This window comes from Nomascus leucogenys, chromosome 12 (assembly GCF_006542625.1).
Source record: "Nomascus leucogenys isolate Asia chromosome 12, Asia_NLE_v1, whole genome shotgun sequence".
NCBI lineage: Eukaryota > Metazoa > Chordata > Mammalia > Primates > Hylobatidae > Nomascus > Nomascus leucogenys.
Genome location: NC_044392.1, coordinates 65,360,829 through 65,386,463, shown reverse-complemented (window position 1 = coordinate 65,386,463; position 25,635 = coordinate 65,360,829).

The window sequence follows — 25,635 nt, the reverse complement described above, 5'->3', positions numbered from 1 at the left end:
AGGCATCCTGGGAAGTGGCCCTACCTCTCCCTATAGTCCTTACATTGCTGCTGCTGTTCTGGACCCCCTTGAAGGCCTTAGCCTTTACCCTGCCTCCTGTTGTCTGGAAGCCAGGCCCTCAAGGTGGGAGGTGGGGAGCAGGAGCGGGTGGCCAGGGAGATGGAGGGACTGGAGAACTGGGCAGGAGAGGTAGAGAGCCTGGGAATATCAGGACTTGGCCATGACAGATGGTGGGGCTCGGAGGAAGGAGGCATGAAAGATGCAGGAAATCATGGCTACTGTTGAAAGGGGCTGGGCGGAGACCAAACTACACCGGTTGCGGTCAAGAGATCTTTATCGGAGGTATCGAGCGGCACCACGCAAGGAGAACGAAGAGAAGAGAGAGAGGGCTGCTGCTGTGCTGGGTTTTATATCCCTTGGGCCTACGTGGATTGGGCTAGGGGCGGGCCCAAGGTAAGGCAGGAGCTGCTTCTTTCTGATTGGCCCTCCTGTGGCAGGTTCAGACAGTGCCCGGTCAAGGAGGGGAGAAGAACCCGGAACCGGCCCCATCTTAAGGTACGGCGCCATTTTAAGGTACCCCATGTTACCTAACAACTGTGAAAATGGAAAGGAGCATTATCATTTAATATATGTGAATATCGGTATAGGATGAGGATTCTATTATGTTTAGTATGAGAAAATACCATCTCTTTCAATGCCAGTTATAAATAAAGGAGATGTAGCAAAGTAAGAAGGTATAAACTATGAGAAGGGGCATAGCTATATGAATATAAGAAAAATACAACCAAATACCACCATTTGTGCCTAATTACCATGAATCCCAGAGACGGTAATAAATTCATTGCATATGCATTTTGCCTGACTAGAGTTTAGGGTGGCTATAACATTATACCATGTCCAGGCAGCCTTAGCCTTCTGAGTGTCAAAGGCATTCTCTCATGTGGTCACTGATAGCTAATGACAGAGTGTTGGTGCCAAGCATTTGCTTTTTAATAGAAGGTGGTGTCCTACATGCAAATGACCATGAGGGAGTTAATCCTCAGCCTTTCCTCAAAGGGACTCTTGCACACAATTTCAGGGCCTGGGGCAAGAGAGCACATGGTGGCCTATGAACCATATGTCTAAATATTTAAAAGTCAAACTAACAAACTGTTACATAAAATATGTTCACTTCCTATCTTGACACAGATACCTTTGTAACAACCTGGGAGGTCATGTTCAAATTCAGGACCATGGATTCCTCCATGTTTTGTCACAATTTGGTAGAAGGCTCTGGCCCTGTCCTGTGTCTGCGACCCCTTTTGCCGACCGCCTTCTTTTCCCACTCCTGGCTCTGTCCGGCACCTTGAGGAGCTGCATGAGTTTTCTATTGTTGCTGTAGTAAATTACCACAAACTTAGCGATTTAAAACAACACAGATTTATTCTCTTATACTTCTGGAGGTCAGGAGTCTGGCTTGGGTTTCACTGGGCTAAACTCGTGGTGCTGGCAGGGCAGCACTCCTTCTGCGGCTCTAGGCGGGAACCCATTCCCTTTCCTCTTCCAGCCTCCAGAGGCTGCCAGTATTCCTCTGCTCATGGCCCTTCCCTCCATCTTCAAAACCAGCAACACTGTACCTTCGCACTCTTTCCAACTCTGCTGCCTTTCCTCTATCACATGGAAGGACTTTCCTAATTATATTGGGCCCAGCTGGATAATCCAGGCTAGTCTTCCCATCTCAAGATCTGTGATTAATTGCATCTGGAAAGTCCTCTTTACCATGTAAGGTACCATATTCACAGGTTCTGAGGATCAGGATGCGGACATCTTCGGAGGTGGCATTATTCTGCCTCTCACTGGGTCCTTGTACACAGTGTGGATATTGCCCTGTCCCCTGCAAACAGCTGCGCTGTGGGCCTAGGGATCAGGGCTTGAGTGGCAACACCCGTCCTTCAGATGATGAATTAGGCCCACATGGATTAACTGAAGCCCTGGCCCAGGATGAGGGAAGAAGGACCACCTGAAGGTAACGGGAGGTGGTGTTCCTTTTTTTCTCTAGCAAACAGATGTTCAAAGCCATTTTCCATGTCCCTAAACTCAGCTGTCAAGCAGACTGCAGGATAGGAGGCAGACCGGAGACTACAAAGTTTTGTCTGGCCATCACCACCCTGGCCCCACCGGCCTGATGTGGCTGACAGGTAAGCCTGAGATGTGCTCTCCTCAGCAGGGGATCTGGAGGAGGGGAAGAAACAACATGAATTTCTACCATATGCTTTTTATTTTCTAAGAAATTAAGCACAATTTCTTCTTCCCAGTGAATTTCTTTAACAAGGATATTTTAAAGCCTTGGAAAACATTCTTGTCCTAGTTTAATTGTATAAAGACTTTCTGTGCTGGAAGGGAAAGCTGAGAGACAGAAAGAGACAGAAGAGAGAGAGAGAGGAGGGGGAGATGGGAAGAGTAAGGTGGGAGAGTGGAAGCAAGGAGAAAAGGTGGGGATGAGGGAGTGGGAGGGAGGAGGAGGGAGAAAGGAGAGAGAATACATTTAGGAAATTACAGAGCACCTCTTTCCTTGAAAGAATTTTCTCTCCCAATTTCCTTCTCTCCCCATTGGCTGCCACCCACAGCTCACCTTGCAGAGATTAATCACCTGAGGTCTCAGGGGAAGGAGCCCTTGGCGTTTTCTCCAGTGTGACGTTCCCTTTGGTTCCAGCCCTCGGTGTCTGCCTATCTGTGAGGCTTCTTTGATGATGGGGCATCTTCTGTGGGGACATCTGAGGCAGGTAGGGCAAAAAAAAAAAAGGCCCTGGTGGACTCAGGAGCTTGAACTGTGGTGCCCAGGCTGGGGTAATTGTGCCCAGTTGAAGAGTCTATGGTTGGGAGATGCCCAGGGATTTCTCAGCTGCACATCTTCAACCCTTTCCCGGCACTTCCCTCATGAGAGTGGGACCTGGCTAGCTGTCCAACCTCAGCATCTCTCTTTAACCCCACCCATTGCCTGAGCTCCTCCTCAGTCTTCCTGTCGTTCTGACCTCAGCCCGAGGGGTTCTTGTGGCTCCACCCTAGCCAGTGAAGTTGGCCCCCACTTATGGAAGAACAGAGACACTGAAGGTGGGGACTGAGGAGCACTCCATAGAATTTTTATCTTCTTCTGAGATGACGCTTGAATTTCTGTCTACTGTCTCCTAGAAATCCCTGCTTCTGAGGAAGAAAGTTGGGGAAACTGAGGCAATTATGAGACATCCATTATACATCAGAAACACTCTGTGATGCCTTATCCCTTTGGCTACCAGGCAAGAGGGAGTGGCCAGAAGCCTCCTATTTTGGCCTCTTGTCAGCACTGAGTGGACACCTCTCTGTCCTTCCAAACCAGAGTGTCAGCAGGTCCCTAAGTCGCCCTTAAGCAGGAACAGGGCCCCATGATGTCCTGATGTCACATTTGCCTTGCCTTTAGTGCCTCTGAGGACAGATGGAGAACTGGGTCAGGGGAGGGCAGAAGGGAGGAAAGCATTGGGAAAATCTACCAGACAGGAGCTCTGTGAGGGCAGGGACCGTGCCCTAGTTATCGATAGACCCTCGGCTCTGAGCAGCACCTGGCAGAAAGAGCATGCATAAGGACAGTTGACAATCCAGTGACTGCCCAAGAACTTGGTTTGCTTATCTGAAAAATTTGAGACCTTGGTCTGCTTATCTGAAAAACCTTTGTGTCTCATTTGTTACTTTCTCTGATTTCACAGAACAGAGTTGTTCTGAAGAGGAGTTATTTGCCTAAAGCTCTGGGGTGGAGTTTGAAAATTAGCACCATACTTGTTTGGAAAAGTGAGAGTTTGTTTATTCAACAAGCATGTATTCTGTATTTGCTTTATGCTATTAGGTAGAGGGAGAATTGCTAGGGCTAAATGACCAGGAAGAAAAGCAGGGTCCTTGGAGCTGTGAAGTTTATAGTCTAGACAGGGCACAGAATTTGGCCAAATAATCTTGCAGATGGATAATTTCAGACTGGGATGAGTGTTTTGAAGGCAAAGCTCAGGAGGCTGAGAGAAAGTTTAGCAGGGAGAACAGGGGGCCCTGGTCTAGTGTGGATTCCTTTCCTAAGAGAGTGATGTTTGAGAGGGGTGGTGAAGCAGACTGGAGTGGAGAAGAGAATTCCAGGTGGAGGGTACATCACATCAGGGGCTCCTCAGTGAAGGTGGCTTGGGAAGTGCTAAGGAGGCTAGTGTGGCTGGAAGGCAGAGACTGAGGGGGAAACAATACACAGTGGAGTGGTGTGGCTGAAGAGGTGGGGAAGAGGCAGAAGGCACAGGCCCTTGCAGTCTGCAGACAGTATGGATTATGTCCTAGAAGAACAGGAAGCCATTCAAGGGTTAGAAGCAGGAGAGTGACGTGGTCAACACTTTGACTTGGAGTGGACAGTGGTTGGGAAGACGGAAGGGTGCACACCGGTGACCAGTTGTAAGGCCAATGCAATGACTCCCATAGTGATGGTGTCAGTGGAGATGTAGGAAGATGAATTAATTTGAGAATTATTTAGGAGATAAATGGATAGGCTTTGAGAATGAGATGGATTGGATGAAGGATGAATGATTCCTAGTATAGAAAACCTGTCCACCAATCACTGTGCAAAGGGTTTATAGAGAAGGTGAGTATATCAGTGAGGACGCTTTCTGTTGTAATAGAAAACCCAGCCCCAGAGGAAAAATGGCTCCAATGTTGGCTAAGTTAGTAGCCGTACAATGTAATGAAAGAAACAGGATCTTTCCAGTTTTCCATTCTGCTTAGGGGTTTTGTCCTCAAACTATCCCCTCACTCTGGAAAGATAACTGCTGAAGTTCTGGACATCATGCCCAGTCATGAGTTATCTGAGTAAATAAGAGGGAGTGTATTTCTTTTTCTTTAAAACAATTTTTATTTTTTGAGACAGAGTCTCACTCTGTTGCCCAGGCTGGAGTGCAGTGGTGCGATCATGGCTCACTGCAGCCCTCACCTCCTTGAGCTCAGGTGATCCTACCACCTCAGCCTCCTAAGCAGCTGGGACCACAGGCATGCACCACCACATCTGGCTAATTTTATATATATATATATATATATATATATATATATATATATATATATATATTTTGTAGAGGCAAGTTTTCGCCATGCTGCCCAGGCTGTTCTCAAACTCATAGGCTCAAGAGATCCACCTGCCTCGGACTCCCAAAGTGCTGAGATTACAGGCCTGAGCTACCTTGCCTGGCCTGTATCTGTTTTAAAGTAACCTTTCCGAATCCCCACCCCTTTCCACAAACTTCCTTTCATGTTTCCTTGGCCCAAACTGGTTCACATCATGATTGCTGAATAAATAGCTGGCAAGGAAATGGAATTACCACAGCTGGCTGAGATAAATCGGAAGTAATATCACATTCTCTGATTAAGAGATAGTTTAACAAAATTGGAATTCTCTCACCAAGAAAGGCAAGGGAAACGAATTTTGGGAGGGCAACTGAGTGTCTATCAATTAGGGGTCATTTTCCAAAATCCTCCCAAGGAGAAGCAGACAGTGAGAAACGTCTTTGAGGTGTCCTTCTGAGAGGAGGGTGGCCTGCTCTAGGTTGGAGACTGGGGCTCAGGCATTAATCCAGACCTTTTCTTTAAGTCTAAGGTTATTGAATCTTGGAGCAGGAGAAGACCTTATGAACGTCTAAATCAGTGGTTCTTAAATCTGGCTGGATGTCCGAGTAAATTGGGGAGGGTGTTAAAATACAAATTCCCAGCCTCTACAACCATCACCTGAATCAGCATCCCAGGAGGTGGAGGTCTAGGAATCTGGATTACTAAAGAGCTTATAGTCATTTTGGATACCGATGGTTTAGTACCTAGGAACCACAAATCCATCCCCCACATTTAAGAGATGGGGAGAGAGAAACCCAGAGAGGGAACTTAATTTACCCAAGTTCATCTAGAGAATTGGTCGACCCAGTGCGGAGAGAACCTTCCTGGGAGGACCTGCATGAGGACCCCGTCTTCTGGGTACCCTTATGTAGGGGGAGGGAACTGTGCAGGAGCAGCAGGGCTGGAAGCCCCACGTGCCTGGATCAGCAGCCCCCGCACGGTGGGCTAGGTCTTTGCCTGTGTTGGGATGGGGACCTGTAACCATGACCACCACACATTAGTCTGAACCTTAACAAACCTCGCCACATTCAACTCTGAAATAACCCTGGGCTTAGGAATCAGCATTCCCATTGTAGAGATCGGTGGACCGACGCTCTCAGAGGCTTCCACAAGCGTTTGTATTGCTTGGGGCGGTCAGAACTCAGGCCTGTCCGCTCCGGAAGCCGGTGTATCTGAGTCTCTCCACGTGGCTCTACTTTTCTGCAGCCCTGTAGAAATAAACCTGGGCCCTCGCTCCGTGGCCTGGGGAAGGTGGTCGGCAGGGGGCTCTGGGGGCCCTGGAGGCGCCTTCCCAGCTGCACAGGCCCAGTCGGACCAGCAGAGGTCACTGCGTGGGAAAGAGTGGGGCGCCGACCCGCGCAGAGCCCAGCCGGCGACCGCCCCCGCGTCCCCGCGTCCCCGCGGAGCTCCCTGCCTTCTGCCGCAGTCCTCCGAGGGCTGGGCTTCTGGAGCAGGTCATGGCTATTGCAACCAAAGGGAGGCCCGGGTGCCAGTGGGCGGCCGCCGCGGTGTGGAGGGCGCCAGGGCGGTACGGCGCAGCGGACCGCACTCTTGGGACGCTCCGCCCGCTCTGCGGAGCCCGCCTGGGATGCCCTTTCCTGGTCACGGACTCCGCCGGCAGCAGGGGCGGGCCAGACCAGAGGCTACCAGCTGGGGGCTTCTGCTGCCTGGGACACGGGGATCCACATTGCCGTCCGAATCCGATCGCCAAAGCCTGTCTGTGCAGCCGAGGGGCAGAGTGGCTTAGGTACTGAGTTTTAGGGCAAGCATACCCCAGACCACAAGAAGAGATCAGCCTGCCTGGGCTTGAACCCTGCCCTTCCCCGCTGTAGCTGGGCACTGCTGGGCAAATTATCCCACCTCCCTGCCTCTTGGGTTCCTCGCCTACACCGGAGGGTATGTACCTGCCCCATGGGGTTGCCCGGAAGCTTCGTGAGTTTTATGAGTTTCTCTGGGTGTAAAGCCTTGGGCAGAGCGTGGCACAGGGTCAGTGCTGTGTGTAAGTGTTAACTATATTGTTATTAACCTCAGTGTCTTTCCAGTCCCATCTAAAGTCCTTAAAGGCAAAGTAAGGCTCCTTAAGTCAAGCTCAGGACAAGGCTACAGAGCCTTCAGTGTTCCTCATTGCAGTAGAGATGGGAGCCCTGAGCTCTCAGAGGCTGCTCTGATGGCTCCTCCACAAGCCAGGGCCAAATGCCCGCCCACTCCTGGGCCTCATGCCAGAGAATGATCCTGACCCAGCACTCTCCCACCCCTCTTTGTAGCTCAGTAAGATTCTGGAGTCTCACTTCCAGGGATGCTGTAAGCCCTTGGTGCCCCTCAGTGTCCTCCCAAGTCTCTGGACAAGGCCAAGAAGGGTCAGAGACTGCTGAGTAGTGCAGTGATGTCCCATGTACTCGGTCACATCCCTGTTTTCTGCAGATGGGCCTGGCCTCTGGTGCTGTCCTTAGGGGACTCTGCAGGTTCCTCCTGCAGCTGTAGCTCCCCAGGCCTCCCTGGTGACTATGTCTACTGAAAGGGCTCTTTGTACATGGCCATCTGGAAAAACAGTGGCAGTTGGGGTGCCCCCGCAAGTGCCTGCCAGCATCTCCCAGCCCTTGGGTGACTGCAGACCACATTCCTGAGCTTCCACATGCTGCCATTCTCGCCAGCACTGGGCTGCCCACTCCCCAGGCAGGGAGTCGGCAGGCCTGAGTTCTTGGGCAAGTCACTTTACCTCTCTGATCTTAGGATCTTCATTTGTAAGATGGGGATCGTGATAGTTGTCCTGCCTGCCCCCTGCCGGAGGTTCTACAGAGGTTGTGCATACCAGCCTTTGATAGGAATAAAGGGCTAACGTAGGTTGCTGTAGTTGCTGTGATTGAGCTGTCATCAGGTGCTGCCCTGGTCACTTCTGTAAGCAGCCAAGTGGTTGCCAAGCAGAAGGGTTTGGGGAGACACAGATGAAGGAAGACCTTGATCTTGGGGGATCTCCACTCCTCCTCATTTTATTGGAGAATCACAGTACACATTCCTGAGGGCATAGAAATATAAAAATAGAGGCTTCAAGAAACCTACAAGCATGGTTTAAATATCCATCTATAAACACATAAATGTTTCAAAACAACAGCTGGAAGTTCAAGTCCTCCAGGATTCTGAATTCCTCAAATTTAGGAGAAAGTAGTCTAGGAAGGTTTCCTGAAGAAGAATCAGCTTTTTTTTTTTTTTTTTTTTTTTTAAGGAAAGAGGTTTAAGGTGATGGTGATGATGATGGAACTTCAGACCATGACAGCCAAATTTATAACCAGTGGAAAGCAGGAGAGATTTGGTGGTAGCTCTTGGTATATAGAGATCCTGAAAGAATAAGTGATGTGTAAGAAATAGTGAGCAGGTCTCCTTCCCGGGGCTGTCAAGTCAGAACTGAAGTTTAGATGGGAGGGTAAACAAACAGGCTTGTCAAGGCTGCATCAGCATAGGACCCAGCTCAGTATGGCCCCTGGTCATAGGTCAGTTTTCCAGGGAAACAGGCTCTGAGACAGAGATTTGCATGCAGGAGGTTTGTAGGGGAGGGCGCTTCGTGTCATCATCTGTGGGATGGGGCAGAGTGGGAGGTTGTACAGTGATGCATTTGCAGCAGAGGTCTCAGTTGATCTCACAAGGAGCTTTGGAGCTGGGATGGCCCTTAAGGCTGGGAAGCCAAGCCCTTTATGTCCTCTCATTGATCAGTTACTGGATGTGGGCTGCCCTTGGGGTATAACCTTAGGGGACGCTGCTCCCTTCAGTGGAGGGCAGTGCCTAGAGAGGGACTCAGCTGTGAGTTGTCAGCAGCGAACACTCCCAGCAGCTGTGGGAGTGCGTGCCTTCATTTTGAAGGGGAGGTCTGGGTGATGTGCCCATGATGGAGGCAGGGAAGGGCCCCCAGCAGTGTCTGATGCACCTTGCCAAACTCTGAGACCAATTCTGGCCCCTCAGATTCTTCTAGGGCAGGATGATTTGATCCCTCTCTCTAATATACCCTTTTAAAGAAAGTTAGAGGTAGAAGTGAGTTTTGAGACCATTTAATACAGTCATCCTCAGCCTGGGAGAAGGATACATCTCAGAATCATCCAGGGCTTTTTCAAACCACTCACAGGAGCTTCTGATGTGCACTGACCTCTGCCATTCCACTAAGACTAAACTGTAAGCTCCTTGAGGTTGGGGTTCTCTCTGTCCTGCACAGTGGTGAAGGAATGTTTGGGGAAAGAATGAATGTGACCTTCGCCCTTGTCCTCAGCCTCATCTCTTGCCACTCCCGCAGTTGTTTTCTATGCTGCAGTTACTGTGACGTCCTTGCCTTTGCACAGGCTGTTCCCTCTGTCTGGAACACCCCTGTCCCCTTCCTTCCCCTTACTTGCTGCTGCTTGTCCTTCTGGATCCAGTTCAGTTATCACTTCTCCCCACCTCCTGGAATAAGTGCCCCTCTTCTGATTAAATGAGTTAATGCATGTACAGTGCTCACAACAGTGCCAGGCATGTGGGGAGCTCTAGGTAGGTGTTAGCTCTCCCTGTGACTCCATTCTTTGGCACACTCTGCTGTGCATGATCCTAAAATGGATCATGCTTGGTTTCAATGGCTTGTTTAGTTGTTTATGTTCTCAGCAATCTGTAAGTTCTTGGCAAGCAGGTACCATGTTCCTTTATTTTTGTACCCATAGCATCTAGTACAGTGCCTGGCACATGGTAGGAGCTTAATAAATATGTGTGGAATGAGTGGGAGAAATAGGTGTCTAGGGATACATTTTGACAAAATGTATTTTAAAGTTTTTTAATAAGGGACTAGTTGAGTGAGATTCACTGACAATGGCCAGGTGTGGCATCGTTGTTGCACAAAATATACTGAATATTGGGTGAATGAATTGATACATGGAGAGATGGATGGATTGTTGATGGGACAGGCAGATAGGCAGACAGATGAGTGGAGAAAGGGATTGATGGATGAACATTGCCATGTGTGGAAGAAGGCCAGGACTTGCCAGGGTCTGGGCAGGAGGGAAGGTAGATAGGAGAGGGCTTTTACATTTCACAAAGGCCAAGCCAACTGGGCTTGAATTGGGGAGGGGCACCTGAAGAAAGCCCCTCCCATCTTGCCCAGTGAGGCCCCAGGAAATGCTGCTCCTGCATGTTCGTACCCGTAGGGGAGGTGCTGGGGACCATTACTCATTCTGACACATCTGTGAGGTCAGTATAGAGGGAGCAGAATGGAGGTGCTGCAGGGTGCTGAGTCAGGGGAGGAGATGGGCTGTTGGCGAGTGGGGCTTTGCTGGAGAAAGCCTGGGGACTTGGAGTCAGAGGCAATGATCTCTGTTCCTGAAGGGGGTTGGCAGAGAACTCCCAAGGGGAATCAGGGCGCGTGAGATCACCTTGTGAGAGGGTGGAGGGTCTGTCACCTCAGAGCACATGGCTGAGTGCAGATCTGCATCAGGTTTAGGGAACTCTTGTTCTGGGAAAATCTGGCCTTTTTCTGCCAGTCAGGTAAGCAGGTACTTGGTCAGTTAAAATCTGGCTGATAGGTGTGGGGCGTGGTGGCTCATGCATGTAATCCCAGCACTTTGGGAGGCCAAGGTGGGAGGATCACCTGAAGTCAGGAGTTCGAGACCAGCCTGGTTAACATGGTGAAACCCCATCTCTACTAAAAATATAAAAATTAGCCGGGCGTGGTGGCACATGCCTGTAGTCCCAGCTACTCAAGATGCTGAGGCAGGAGAATCGCTTGAACCTGGGAGATGGAGGTTGCAGTGAGCCAAGATCATGCCACTGCACTCCAGCCTGGGTGACAGAGCAAGACTCCATTTCAAAAAAATTCTTAAAAAAAAAGCCTGGCTGATAGGCAGAGGTTTGTCGACAGTCACTGGGTTCAGACGGTTGGGTCAGTCAGCTGGATGGTGGGTAGGGGTGCGTTCTGAGTGCACTTGGTTGATGAGATGAGTGCTAAAGAGCAAGGCAGTGTCCCAAGGCTTGGGGAGGCTCCACTGGTTGGTTCTTCAGGGGTCGGTACTGCACCCTTGGAGACAATTGGAAATTTGGGTAGGAAGTGGTGGTTGTAATAGTACAGCAGGGAGGGAATGGGGGAGGGGTAGAGCTGCATAAAAGGCCTGGGACCAGGGAAGCCAAGTGTCCTGCAGGAAGGCCAGTCCTGCACAGCCAAGAGTCATTTCACTGCAGAGGCAAGCAGCGCTCCTTTGAGAAATGCAGTGCTTACTCAAAGGGAACATCGTCTGCTAATGATTTGCAAGGTCTCCAGCCTTGCTCTCCTCCACACACTCAGACCTCTAGGTCTGTCCCCTCTCCCTTCCCTCTCCTCTCCTCTGGAAGACACTAGAGTTGCCAACTTTGAAAGTTCGTGGAGGGCCATGAGCTCTCTCATGGGGATGAAGGTGGCAAGTGAGAAATAGCAACACCGTCTGCCTGTGGGTCTGGCTCCCTTCTGCAGTGAGAGGTTGGACCCCAGGGCTGAAGGAGGTGGGCTTCTGGAGGGCGCATGGGGGAGAAGCTTCCCATGTGCCCATCACTCAGGACCTTGGGAACCTCCCAGCAGAACATCAGGAGTCTGCTGGTGCTGGGTGAGGCTCCCAGCTCGGCGATGAGGGGGGCGGCTACCCAGGTGCTGCCTGGGTCCAGCGAGGGCTTCCAGATTCTCCCATTCCCACCCCCATCATGGTTCCTTCCCTCACCTCAGGACAGAGCTGTCATGTGCAGGCAGGCAGGTGGTGAGGGAGCCCTGAAGAGGCTGCTGCTCCCAACACCACATGTCCTGGAAGGACAAATGTAAAAATATAAAAAGCCTCTGGTCTTGGGGCCGGATCACATGGATCACATGGCTGGATGGTCTGTCACCTTGGCTGTCGAGTTGTCGGTATCTAAGAAGATTGAGGTACTGGCTGCAGCCAGGGCTGGGGGAGAACTGGATTTGGCAAAAATGACACTTCTGTCTGGAGAGCTCATTTTTGTGCGATTTCTTGGGGTGCCCTCCAGCCCCTTGGGGTAGGCTGGGGAGGTGCCACCCTCATGATTCATTTTCAAACAAGAAAACGAAGGCTCTGGTCCGTGCCTGGCTGGTGGTACGGTGGCTCAGACCCAAGTCTTCTGACTCCTTGTCCAGTGCTGTCTCCTCTGCAGCACCATCCAGCTCCTTCCTTGCAGGCAGGAGCTGGTGCTGCTCATCTGTGAGGAGGGAGAAGCTGACCCAGAAGACTTTTCCTTGGGAATGTTTGTGGAGGTTTGTGTGGAAGAGGCCTGCCCATCAGGACCAATTCAGGACTGGCACCCTGCAGGACTAGAGACAATATCCCAGAATCTTCTCAGAAGAAGCAGAGACCTATGCCAATGGCAGGTAGCTGAGCAGCTTGCAGGAACTTAGCGAAGCCCTGGCAGGCCCAGTCCCGGGGTGTCTTGGAGGCAGCCAATGAGGGAGAAGAGGGCCCAGCTGGGCTTGCTGAAGAGGGTCTGGGGCCACTGGCCTTCTCTCCAATCACTCTGCTCACATCCCCCTCACCAGCACTGGGCACCCCAAGGAGTCAGAATTGGGTGCGGTGCTCAGGTCACCTGTGGTCCTCCTGAGAGTGAGGATCCTGTACCCCTGGCTTCCTCAAGAACTCTGCTTAATGCCCATGGATTGCCTTGGGGGCTCCCCTGGGTCTCTGCTTGGCCCAGCAGCCTGGGCCAGGATGAAAGTGAAGCCGTCAATAATTCATGCTCCAGCTCCCCCTCACTTCCCTTGCTTGGCTGGTTGTAAATATTTCACGGGCTTTAGGGGGCAGAGATGGCCCAGCAGAGACTCCCAGAATAGGGCTCGAGGAGGCCTCGCCCTTTCTCAGAGGCCCCCAACCATTCCCCTGGCAGGAAAGGAGCCCAGCCCCAGGCTTGGGGAGTGGTGGGTTGTCCAGAGCTACTACTGACCGGGATGGCCTTGCAGCCTCTGGTGAGGATTTGGGTGCTGGGCCACATGCTCTGCAGACTGGCTGGTTTAAGTGGCTGGTGTAGTGGATCCCGAGAAATGGAAGGAGTGCAGCTGCCTGCAGCCAGCCCTGGAGGTTGTTGTCAACTCCACTCTTTTCCTCACCTCCCACACTATGTCTTGGGTTTATCTTCTCCTCAATCTGCCCTCTCCATGTCACCTGCCTTGGTTCAGGCCTTGATCATCTTCCTGGACAATTGGCCCAGCCACTCTGTGACTCCACACAGCCTAAGGAATCTTTCTAAAACAAATCTGGCCTGGCTACTCCTTTGTTTCAGAGCCTCCACAAGCTCCAGGTTACCTTCAGGGGAAGATCCACTTGCCTCATGCCAGTGCACAGGGCTTTGTATAACGTGGTTCCCGGGCCTTTTAGCCTCATTTTCCAGCCCCTGCGGCCTGCTCCCCAGTGCTGCAGTCAGCTCATTGTTCTCTGCACCCCTAAGCTCTCTCCCACCTTCCAGCCTCTGTTTTAGTTGCACCTCTGCCAGGGGGTGGTGGGGACACCAATCTCAGGGCTGTATGCATCTCTAAGCTGTTCTAGGGGTCACTCAGCTGCCTTGGGATCAGGCCTATAGAATGTCAAGGTGAGACACTGGACAGATTTGGGTCCAATTTCCAGCTCTACTAATTGCTTATCTGTCATTGTGACCGGTGTCATATTCTTCTGTACCTTGGTATGCGTATCTGTAAAGTGGGAATAGTAATTCTTACCTCAGAGGGGAGTTGTGAGGCTTGGAAGTAAGGCCTATAAAGTACAGAGCCCAGTCCACAATGCAGAATAAGTGCCCCAGCCATGCCAGCTGCTATTGTTGTTATGCCCTCTGTGGATTTTGGGCTGTGGAATTTCCTTCAAGGAGGTAGAAACTGAGATTATTATGTAGAACAGGAAGAAATAAAACAGCAGAGGGGTACTGGGAACCTTCAGAGAGGTCTTCTGGTAAGTAGTGTAAGTAGTAGACCTGAGAGGCCCCAGGGAAAGTGAGAGAAAGAGGAACATCCATTATAAGGGCGCATTATGGAGGACACTGCTGTGGGGAATGGGAGCTAGATCCCACCAAGACGGTCTGGGGAGAACATAGAATGCATCTCACAATGGTCCATCTGAGCATCAGCCTGAAGGAGGATTTCTGCATTGGCATCTCCACCCCATTGGTTGAGGGTTACCACCAAGGTATTGGTTTCCTGAACTTATGGATTACACAGGCACGTGTGCTGAGCAAGTTCCCAGTTGTATCCACAGTTGCACAGAAAGACTTTTTTGAGGAATTACTTAGGCAAGTTCAAAGCCACTTGGAGCTGTGGCCGGGAGACAGAAGAGAAGAGAAGAGCAAAAGAGCAGGGAACGTACATGAGACTAAGGCTGAGGCTCATGGAGGAGGAGACTGTGTGGTGGGAGTGGGAGCTGTGACTTTCTCCCTGACTGACCGAGCTACCTACCCTACCTACATACCTTCCCTCCCTCCCTTCCTCCCTCGCTTCCTTCCTTCTTTTTTTTTTTTGAGATGGAGTCTTGCACTGTCACCTGGGCTGGATTGCAGTGGCGTGATCTTGGCTCACTGCAACTTCTGCCTCCTGAGTTCAAGCAATTCTCCTGCCTCAGCCTCCCAAGTAGCTGAGATTACAGGCGCCCGCCACCATGCCCAGCTAATTTTTTGTTATTTTCAGTAGAGATGGGGTTTTGCTATGTTGGCCAGCCTGGTCTCAAACTCCCAACCGGCCCTCCTTGGCCTCCCAAGTGCTGGGATTACAGGCGTGAGCCACCGCAGCCAGCCCCCTTCTTTTATAAATGATCACTTATCAAGCATCCACTAGGTGCCAAGGAAGAAACAGGTGAATCTGAAGATGACTAGCTCTTCTGCTCCTACCCTGGGCCCAGAGGTGACTTGGAACCAACTCAGGCATGAGGCAGATCTGACAGGGGGGTGACAGGTGGGAAGGTGGCCCTCTCTTTAGGGTGTGGGGAGCAGGGCTAGAGATGTGGCCTTTCTTCCTCCTTCCAGGACAGTCTGCCTTCCTGCTGGTCCTAAAGGGTGTGAACCCCAAATGTCTGAGACAGGTCCCAGTCAATTTAGAAAGTTGATTTTGCCAAGGTTAAGGACGCACCTGTGACACAGACTCAGGAGGTCCTGATGACATGTGCCCAAGGTGGTAGGGGCACAGCTTGGTTTTATACATTTTAGGGTGACATGAGACATCAACCAATATATGTAAGATGTACATTGGTTCGGTCCGGAAAGGCGGGACAACTTGAAGCAGAGAGGGGGCTTCCAGGTCATAGGTAGATAAGAGACAAACCTTTGCATTCTTTTGAGTTTCTGATCAGCCTTTTCAAAGGAAGCAATCAGATATACATTTATCTCAGTGAGCAGGGGGATGACTTTGAATAGAATGGGGCGCAAGTTTGCCCTAAGCAGTTCTCAGCTTGATTTTTTCCTTTTAGCTTAGTAATTTTGGGGTCCCAAGATGTATTTTCCTTTCACATGGGCAAGCAGTATACCTGGGAGAGTCCTGTCTTTGGGATAATGGGTAGACAGCCTTAGCAGTGATGATGGAGACAAGAATAGGAGGCCAGACACCTCCTTTCCACAGGTCAGCATATGGAATGTATATGTATGTGTGAGAGCTCCTTCCCCATGGTCTGCATATAAATTTAGAACCAAAGAAAGGATTTTTTTTTTTAATAGGATCTCATGATGCAACAGTAGAGAGAGGTTGTTTTCTCACCTCACCTCTCAACCATCTCCAAAATAACTGGTCAGAGTAGCAGTACTTGAGCATCCATTCATCCACACATCTAGACAGTTTCCCAGATCTGGACCCCAGTGAGAAAAGGCAACTAATTGGACTCCTTTTTTCTGAAATTCCAGCTTGGAATTGCCATCGGAAGACATCCTCAATCGAGCCCCAGCCTTATGATTGTTTTGTGTCATTAGATAAAGTCACTTCACTTCTGAAGCTCACTTGCCTCTTCTAAAAACCAGAGGCTGATAAGGATTGCACGGAACTCATGGAGTTGTTCCGAGGTTAAAATGAGAGTCTGCCTGTGGAAAGGCATTGCAAATGATAGAAGACACAGATGTAAGGCATGTACCTTATCTTCACCAGTTTCATCCTCTTCATCTTCATTTCATTACCATGGTCATCCTCATTAGCAGGGAAGAGCAGGAGTTCTCATGGCAGGATAGGTTTCACGGCTGTGCTGGGAAATGCCTGTCTGAAGTAGGTCACACATGGGCTGTGTGGAGGTAATTGATTTAATTCACAATCAGCTTCATTAGGTCCACTTCGGAGGTGGGTTCATGGGAGCCTCAACCTGAACATCCGCTAGACTCTCCTCTGGCTGGGGCCTCCCCAGCTATATACGTAGCTTGGAGATTTGAAAGGGGTGGAGGCAGGAACTGCAGAGGAAGCAGCAGCTAATGAAAAATTTAAGCTAATTGTTTGTTAAAAAGCCCTGTCTGCTTCGAATGGGATTTTCTGGGCTGGGGAGGGGGATGTGGGGTGGCCTGTGGCTATTGTCTTTTTTTCAGGCTATTGCTTCCTGGAGGACCCAAGTGGGCAGGGTATGGAGAGGATGGGGAGCTTCCTAGGCAGGCGGCCAAGTGGCTGCATCTCTAGCATCTGCATTTGTTGGAGAAAGAGCCTCCGTGGCCAGGTCTGGCTTCCACTGTTTCAAAGGACAATGCCCCTCTCTGTTTAGAGCTGTGTCTGTGTGGCAGGCGTGTGCTTTGTGTGTGTGCTGAGGGGTATGCAAAGGAAGAGGGACAGCAGGGAGTATCCTGTAAGTACCCAGAGTAGTCTAGACCCACTCCTGATTAGCCTGTGATTGGAGGAAAACTTCCTCCCTTTCTGGTATTCAAAGTGCCCACTATGTGGCTGGTGCACTTAGCCTGACCCGGGAAGAGAGGTAAGCCTGCTCTGAGGCAGGGGGAAACCAGAAATTTGTTTTGTAGTGAAAGTAACTAGTGATGAGTTAACTCATGGATACTGGAGGCATGGCGGCCCCTGCTGAGGCACCTTGGCTGGGCTAATGTGTCTACTGAGTGAGAATTATATGACAGGCCCAACCAATATCAGAGGGGGAGGCCAGGATGTGGGGAGGGCTGCTAGTTGTGTGGACTCTGGGAGAAGTCCCAGAGGCAGGGATGAAGAGTGGAGAAATTAGATCAGACTACTTGATAAACGAATTGAGGTTGCAAGAAGTAGCCATTAGGACCAGCTCAAAAGTTGCAAGCAGAGACACAGGAGTGAAGGAAGATGCCTGTAAGTGGTCAGGGAAGGGGAGATGGCACCATGGAACTTGGGGGGTTCTGGAAGCCATGGAGACAGCAGTGTTAGCCCCCAGAATGCAAGAGTGCACTTGAGGTACAGTGAAGAAGGGCTGAGCTTCCTAAGCTCAAAGCTAAAGGAGAAAGCTGGTCTTCTTGTGGTACCCCATTACGGGGCCTAATTTTGAGTTAGACTGTGTCCAGTTGGTCTTCAGTATGATGTGTTGGTCTGACTGACCTCTCTTGTTGAGTGTATCTGCACCCCGAGATTTCTTTACCATGCACTGTGGCATAGTGGAAAGGGCATGAGGCTTGGAGTCACACAGACCTGGGTCCAAATCCCAGCTTGCCATTTTGGGGAAGCCTTTGCTGAACCCTGAGGCTAGGTTACCTGTATTTCCATGGTACCAAATGCTTATCTCCGTCTCTGAACTGCGCACAGTACAATATGATGAAATTACATACTTCTGAGGCAAACTGTCAAGCTGGTTTTCATTAGGAAGTTGCTGTGCCTAACACTGGCCTCTCTGTAGGATATTATCTTTGCCTCAATATTTCTTCATTGTTGTTGAGGGTCTCAAGGGTAGGGAGCACAATTGTTTTTTCTATAAATACCAAACACCTTGGGCTGTGCCTGGAGCACCTGATTAATGTATGTTCGTGGAACTGAACTGACCGGTGGTGATGTCACCTTTTGGATCCTGGTTTTCTCATTGATAAAATGTGCACAAGCAATAGTGCCCACCCTGGGATTACAGTATGGCCTGAAAGAAATAAGCACTAGAAATGAAAGACCCTGTATAATATCTGGCATGTAAGTAGGTGCTCACATACTCCGGTGAGTCCATGACTTTCTGAGCCTGACATCTTTTAACATCTTGTGGTGGAGAAATTCTCATCCCTTGGGTGAGGGTAGTGGAAACTGACCAGGGGTTCTGGGAGACCTTCTCTTTGGGGTTGCACGAGTTCACTTTGTACTGGACTTTGCTGCCAAGGACCTGAAGCTGTCCTTCTGACTGGAGGGTTCCAGGGGCAGGGAGACTGGTTAGAGGCAGAGATTTGCTCTGGCTTGGGGCTGTGGTGGAGCGGTAAAAGTGGGAACAGGTAGAGGTAGGGACATTTCTCTATCAGAGCCTGAAGGTTTCTCTTGCCATCAGTGGACTTGATTTCTAAGTGCACCCTGAGGATAGAACAAGTGGAAACAAGACTATGCACCAAGAAAGCTGAGGATAGACTTAGAAGAAACTTCCTGATGCTTCTATAAAGTTGGCTGTCTCATTTCTGTCTCAGGAAATTATTTCTAAAATTTAGACAACTCCTGCTAGTTTGGTTCATAGAAATCGTAGCCATGATGATGTCTCTATTATTTTATTTTATTGTTTTCTAAAATACAGGAATACAAGAATATTGTTTTACAAAAGATTCAAACAATGCACACATTAGCAAATAAAGTAAATGGTGAAAGTCCCCTTGGTTCCAAAGCTATCTCTTTCATTCTCACTTCCTTCCAGAGGGACATCACTCTTAACAGTTTGATGTGTACTCTTTCAGGATTTTGCCCATGCATTTACAGGTATATGTACATAAATGAAAACAGATACAAAGCTTTATTTATTTATTTGAGACAGAGTCTGGCTCTGTTGCCTAGTCTGGAGTGCGGTAGCATGATCATGGCTTACTGCAGCTTTGACCTCCTGGGCTCAAGCAGTCCTTCCACCTCAGCCTCCTGAGTAGCTGGGATCACAGGCATGCTCCACCATGCTTGGCTAATTTTTGTATTTTTACTAGAGGCAGGCTTTTGTCATGTTGCTCAGGCTGGTCACAAACTCCTGAGGTCAAGCAATCTGCCCTCCTTGGCTTCCTAAAGTGTTGGGATTACAGACGTGAGCCACCATGCTTGGCTGATACAAAGCTTTTAGACATGAATGGGATCATACTATTTCCATTATTTTGTAGCATGTTTTTCCAAGAAATGCATTTGGAGATCTTTCCATGTATGTACATACAAATAGACCTTAATTTAAAAAATAATGCCTCCATAGTATTATATAATATAAATGGATTATAATTTTAAACAACATTTTTCAAAATCTATTTATTATACTTTAAGTTTTAGGGTACATGTGCACAACGTGCAGGTTAGTTACATATGTATACATGTGCCATGTTGGTGTGCTGCACCCATTAACTCGTCATTAAACATTAGGTATATCTCCCAATGCTATCCCTCCCCCATCCCCCTACCCCACAACAGGCCCTGGTGTGTGATGTTCCGCTTCCTGTGTCCATGTGTTCTCATTAAACAACTTTTTATGGGTATTCTGATTACAAGTGAAGTGGAGCATCTTAAAAATGGTTTGTTAGCCATTTAAATTTTATTTTTTCATTTTTAAAACTGAATTGCCTCTTTATAATTTCCATCCATTTTAATGTACATTGGATGTTTGCTCTTTTATAATTGATTTGAAGTTATTACATAAAGTCCAATATTAATCCTTTTGTGTTAAATACATTACAAATATTTTCTTCCATATTCTTCATTTGCCTTTTAACTTTGTTTGTAAATATTTTGTTGTGTAAAAGTTTTCATTTGTAAGTAGTCAAATCTGTCAACTATTTTCCTTATGGCTTTCAGGTATCATGTTTTATTTAGCAAGGCCTCTCTCAGTCCAAGGCTAAAAACAACATTCTCCCATGTTTTTATGTAATATTTTCAAGTTGTTTTCACTTTTGGCTTTTTTACATATCTGATCAATGGTGTGAATCTATTCTTTAATTGTTGTTGGGGCATGTCAGTGCCGTAGGTAGACAAAGGCAAATACTGGTAAAGATAATTCCAAACATCAAAAAATGTTTACCGTTGAAATCATGTGATTATAGAGTTTTATATTTTAGAGGGCTAGTTTTTAAAAATGTCAAAATGTAAAAATGTTAAAAATGTCAACATTTAAACAATGAAGAAATATAGGATGTAAAAAATGAAGGTTCCTCAAGCTTCCTTTTCTAATCCTACTTCGATTGAATTGAATTTCTTATGACAAACATGTTTTATAAACGTAGAACATGTATTTGTTGGCTATTTGTATTGCCTTTTCTTTTTCTTTCTCACTCTGTCACCCAGGCTGGAGTGCACTGGCACGATCTCGGCTCACTGCAACCTCCACCTCCCGAGTTCTAGTGATTCTTCTGCCTCAGTTTCCCAAGTAGCTGGGGCTACAGGCACACGCCACCATGCCCAGATAATTTTTGTATTTTTTTTTAGTAGAGATGGGGTTTCGCCATATTAGCCAAGCTGGTCTCAAACTCCTGACCTTGTGATCCACCCACCTCGGCCTCCCAAAGTGCTGGGATTACAGGCCTGAGCCACCGCACCCGGCCTTGTATTTCTTTTTCTATAAATTACCTCTGTACCCTTTATCCATTTTAAAAATTGAGCTATCACTTAAAAAAAAACTTATTTGATGGCGTTGTTTGCACATTAGGACATTAACTCTTTGACTGTTATATAAGTTCCAAATAATTTGGAAATTCCAGTCTGTAATGATTGGCTATTAAATTATAACACTGATGATCATCTTTTGGGTTTCTTTCATTCATTTATTTTTGAGGAGCTGCACAATAGAATGGAAAAGAGCACTGAATCAGGAGTAAAAAGAGCTGGGTGTGTGACTTGGTACATCCACAAACTAGCTGTGTAACCTTGTGGATGCTGTTAAAGTCTCTGTGCTTCAGCCTCCCCGCCTGCAATGTAATGTAACAGTGCTCTAAAATCCCTAAATTCTGTGGTTTTTGTTATTCAGCCATTGTATCTTTAATGGTCTTCCTTTCTGAACAGAAGTATGGCAGATTCACATCTTGAATTATATGGCCCAACCGTATTAGTGATTCTGATTCCCTGGTGAATATGGCAACCAGTGAACTGGGAAGTGGGGGTGAGTATCAGCTAAAGAAACAAAAGCACCAGCCTGGCAGGCAAACAGTTCACCGTCCCCCAGAGATGGCACAGAAGGGCTGTACTACTAGGGGATGGGAGACTTGGCATCTTAGACAAGTCGCTGTCCCTGTCTTGGCCTTGGAATTTTGATCTGGAAAATGGGGATGGGGAATTGTGGATGACTAAAGATTTCTGAGCTGCCTTCCAGCTCTGCTGTTCTGCTGACTCACATGGCCCATGTGAGTCACAGGTAGGTGCTTCTGTGGTGCCCGGCTGGCTGTTTATCTGGTGGCCTCCCCTCCTCCCCCCATGCAGGTGGCCCCTCTCCCACACCCTTTGTAACCCACTGGGCATAATTGCTTTACAACATCCATCTGGCTGCTCTTGGTGTGTCTCTGTGTGAGCAACTTGAGAACAAGACTTTTCAACTTTTAAAAAAAGCCTGATTTAAAAATTCTCTGTTAATTATTAAACATGCTCATTGTAGGGAAAAACAAAATTCATAAAGCAGATAAAGAATTCTAATAAATCTGAGGCATCTACTGTTAGCTTTTTGTTATCTTTTCTTTTAGTCTCTTCTCTGGATTTGCTGCTTTTTTTTTTACTATATACACAATTTTGTATCCTGAATTTTTCACTTAAAACTCTCCATAAACATCATTTAAGGTCACTAATATCAGACAAGAAACATTTTATTGTTTAAAAGTATCTTTGCCTGTGTATGTCATTTTTGTCCCCAGAACAATGTTAGGAGGCATTGGGGAAGAGTAGGTGTGACTATTCCTAATGTGGAGGTGAAAAGTGAAGAGTAAAGCATTAAAATAGAGCTGTGCCAGGGTCATGGAGCTAGCTAGATGCAAGGCGGAGCGGCTCTACCACTGACATTTGCATTGGGCATTATAGTTTACTGTATTTTCACACTTATTCACTTCTTTCAATAATTCTGTAAGGAACGTGGCCAGAAATCACCATCCCCTTTAATGGCGCTAACTGAGTTGCAGATCATTGAGTGATCTGCCCAAGGACGTAGAGAGTCAGTGGCAGGACCAGGATTCAAACCCGCATTTCCTGACTCCAGGTTTAGTGATCGTCTTGCATTCCCAGGTAAGAACTCTTTCCACTGAAGTCCCAATGCAAAATGAAACTTGAGTGATGCTAGTGGGCAGAAAGATTTCAGAAATGAGAGTTCAGGGTTGTTGCTAGAGGGAAAGCTGATCCTCTAATCAATCCAGACATCATTTATTTATAACCATAGAAGCTCAAAGAAGGTGCACATCAGCAGAGGTGGAGGAGGGAGAGGAAGCAACAGAACTCATCTCAGAAGGAGTCAAGTGGAGTTCTGATGTGGGGGTGGGGGTGACTGGGCATGGGGGTCGGGAGGGGAGAGGGTGGATAAAACTGGGGGGAGGGGGCCGGGGAGGGACCCTCCTGGCACCCGTCCTGGCAGAAAGTGCTTCTCCTGGATCGATGGAGAATCCTTCTTCCTCTGTCCCTCTGTATTATGTTCTTTAAAAGAAATGTGATTTAGCTGCTTCTCTTGCCCAGCCCTTGACTCCGCTGGACAGAAACAACCTGAAAAAACTGCTCTGTTGGCCAGAACAAAGGATGGGTTTGGTGTTTCTTTAGAAAGCACTGGTCTCAGCTTGATTTTTCCAGGGCTGACCTGTCCAGTCTGCTTTTTTAACAGCATTGAAACTGTTCAGTTCTCTGGGTTGGGCCCTCAGAGAAGAGGGCTGCAAGGGTTATCCCATAGAAACGGATCTGCCCAGTCACTGATCCAAGGCAGCAGATGGGCTGCAAAGAGATGTGGTAGGAAGAGCTGCCCCAAGGATAAGGAGGCCTGGGTTTCCATCCAGCTTGGCCACTGCACACTGTGTGCTTTTGGGTGGGTCATCATCTCTGATAAGCCCTCAGTTTCCTTATCTTAAAAGTGAAGGGGTTGGAGTAGAATCATCAAATAGACTCTAGAGTTTATTTCAAATAGACTCCAGGGTCTATTTTGGTTCTGGTGTCCCTTGATTCACTTAGAGACAGTATAGCTTAGAGGACAAGCCTGTGGACTCTAGAGGAGGAACTAGAGCTGGAAGGCCTGGCTTGAATCCTGGTTCCGTCACTAGCCGTCTGTATGACTTGGTGAGAGTGAGTCACTCAGCCTCTTCTGCCCCTATTTTCTCACCTGTACAATGGGGCCAGTTCCTACCTTACTACATTGTTAGGATGATTAAGTGGGTTAATTTGGTGAAACACTTGGAAGGGTACCTGCCACATGGTAAGTGCTTTGTAAATGTTTGCTAAATAAATATGTATTATTGTTAAGTTTGGGGCAGGTGGGAGTGGGTACCAGATTGTAATCCTCCCACCTGGAAGGTGCACAGCTTGTAGATGTAATAGGGGTTCACAGTTGTTTCTTCCTCTCTGAGGACGGCTGTGATTCCACAGGGCGAGTCACTGTTGATTAGTTGCTCTGCACAGCCAACTTTCTCAGAAAATAATGACAGCAACGAACTTGGAGGCTTCCAGGGAGCCTGCTTCCTACATTATTTTATGAAATCCTTCCTCAACCCTGCAAGGCACTTGGTTATCACCCCTAGCTCCCAGGTAAAAGCCAGAGGTTCATGGAGGTGCACTTCTTGAAGTGGTGGCACCAGGACCCAGTTTGTTCTCTCTGCCTCTGTAGCACAGATCTGGGCAAAAGCCTTCTGCCCAGTGGGAGATGCATACTTAAGGTCACCTTGTTGAGCACAGAGTGGCCAAGGCTGAGAGCGAGGACTGACCATGAGCCAGGCCAGGGGACTTGGGTGCTTTTAAAAATTGATTTGTACTGATCATATAGAAAAAATGTACAAACTTACCAAGCTTTTAAAACTCAATCCCTTACTGTTGAACACTTAGGCTATTTTCAATGTTAAGATATCATTATGTGCATATTAAACTAGTAAAAGATAATTATTTCAGAACTTTAGAAGCAGTTACATGTATCTGTTGATGAGGGCTCCATAAATTGGTTCAGTTTTTCAAGAGAGCAATCCAGTAATATTTAAGAGCTATAAAGTTATTCCTACCTTTTGACCTGAGAATTCCACTTCTGAGAATATACTCCAAGGAAATACCCCAAAAGAGAAAAAAGAAAGTAATTTTGTATTTACTTGTTCTTAGAAATGCTATTTTTAAGAATTGGAAGCAACCCAACTGCTCAACCATTGGGGTTTGGTTTGAAACTCACGGTCTATTTGGATTCTAGAACATGATAGAGCTATTAAGAATGACAAATATGGGAACTATGTCAAGGCATGGACAAATGTGTACATATAAAACAATAAGTGGCAAAGGGGCTAAGTAGTATGTATTTTCTGATGACAACTATGCAAAACATAGACCTGTATTTGTTCAATGAATTGATGAAGATGAGACGCAAGTTGCCATAGGTTTGAATATTTATCAAATATTTTTTGCTTATAATAAAAATAAAATGGATTCTTTTATACTCATAGATGAACAGAACTAGCTATAAAATTTGCAGGCCCCAGTGCAAAAGGACCATGTAGCGCTCCTTTTTCAAAAACTAATAATTTCAAGATGGCAATTGCAGAGCTGTAAGCCAAGAGTGGGCCCTTCTGACCATGAGGCCCTGTGCAACTGCTCTGTACATCCAAGCCCTAGCTAGAGCTGTCAGTCCAATCTGCCCACTTCACCAGTGAGCAAACTGAGCTTATGAGCTTGAGTTCTGCTTAGAAAACTCAGAAGCATCTACAATCCTGAGTTCTCCAAGCTTGGAATTAGTGCTGAGGTTACTGAACATTCAGAGGTTGGATCTAGATAGGATGTAGTCACAGATCTTTGTCCATTTATTTGTCCCTAGGTTTTGCTGCTCTAGCTGGAGAGTCAATTGTACTTCATCCATTCTTCTATCTATTTATCGAGCATTTATGTACTGGGCAGTCTTCTCACTGATGGGGATACAGAGGGCTCAGAACAGGAGCTTAGGGTTTAGTCGCAAAGACAGATAAAGAAGTTACATGTTTACAGGGCACTTTGGTAAAAGCTGTGGTAGGTTTGAACTAATGGTTTAGAAAGCACAGAGGCGTAGCTGAGGAAGGGGCAGCTTTTCTGGCATCGAGGACTGACAGCTGAGTTTTGAGAAAGCCATGTCTTAATAAAGAAGATGAAGGATAGCTAGGCAGAAGAAACAACATGTTCTACAAAGCCCAAGCAAAGACAATGTGGAGATCTCTGAGTAATGACTTGTTGGAGCAGTATCACACGATTGGTTAATATGGAGACAAGCCAACTAAAACTCCAAAGTCTTCGCCTGAAGAATCTCTTAAGATGGA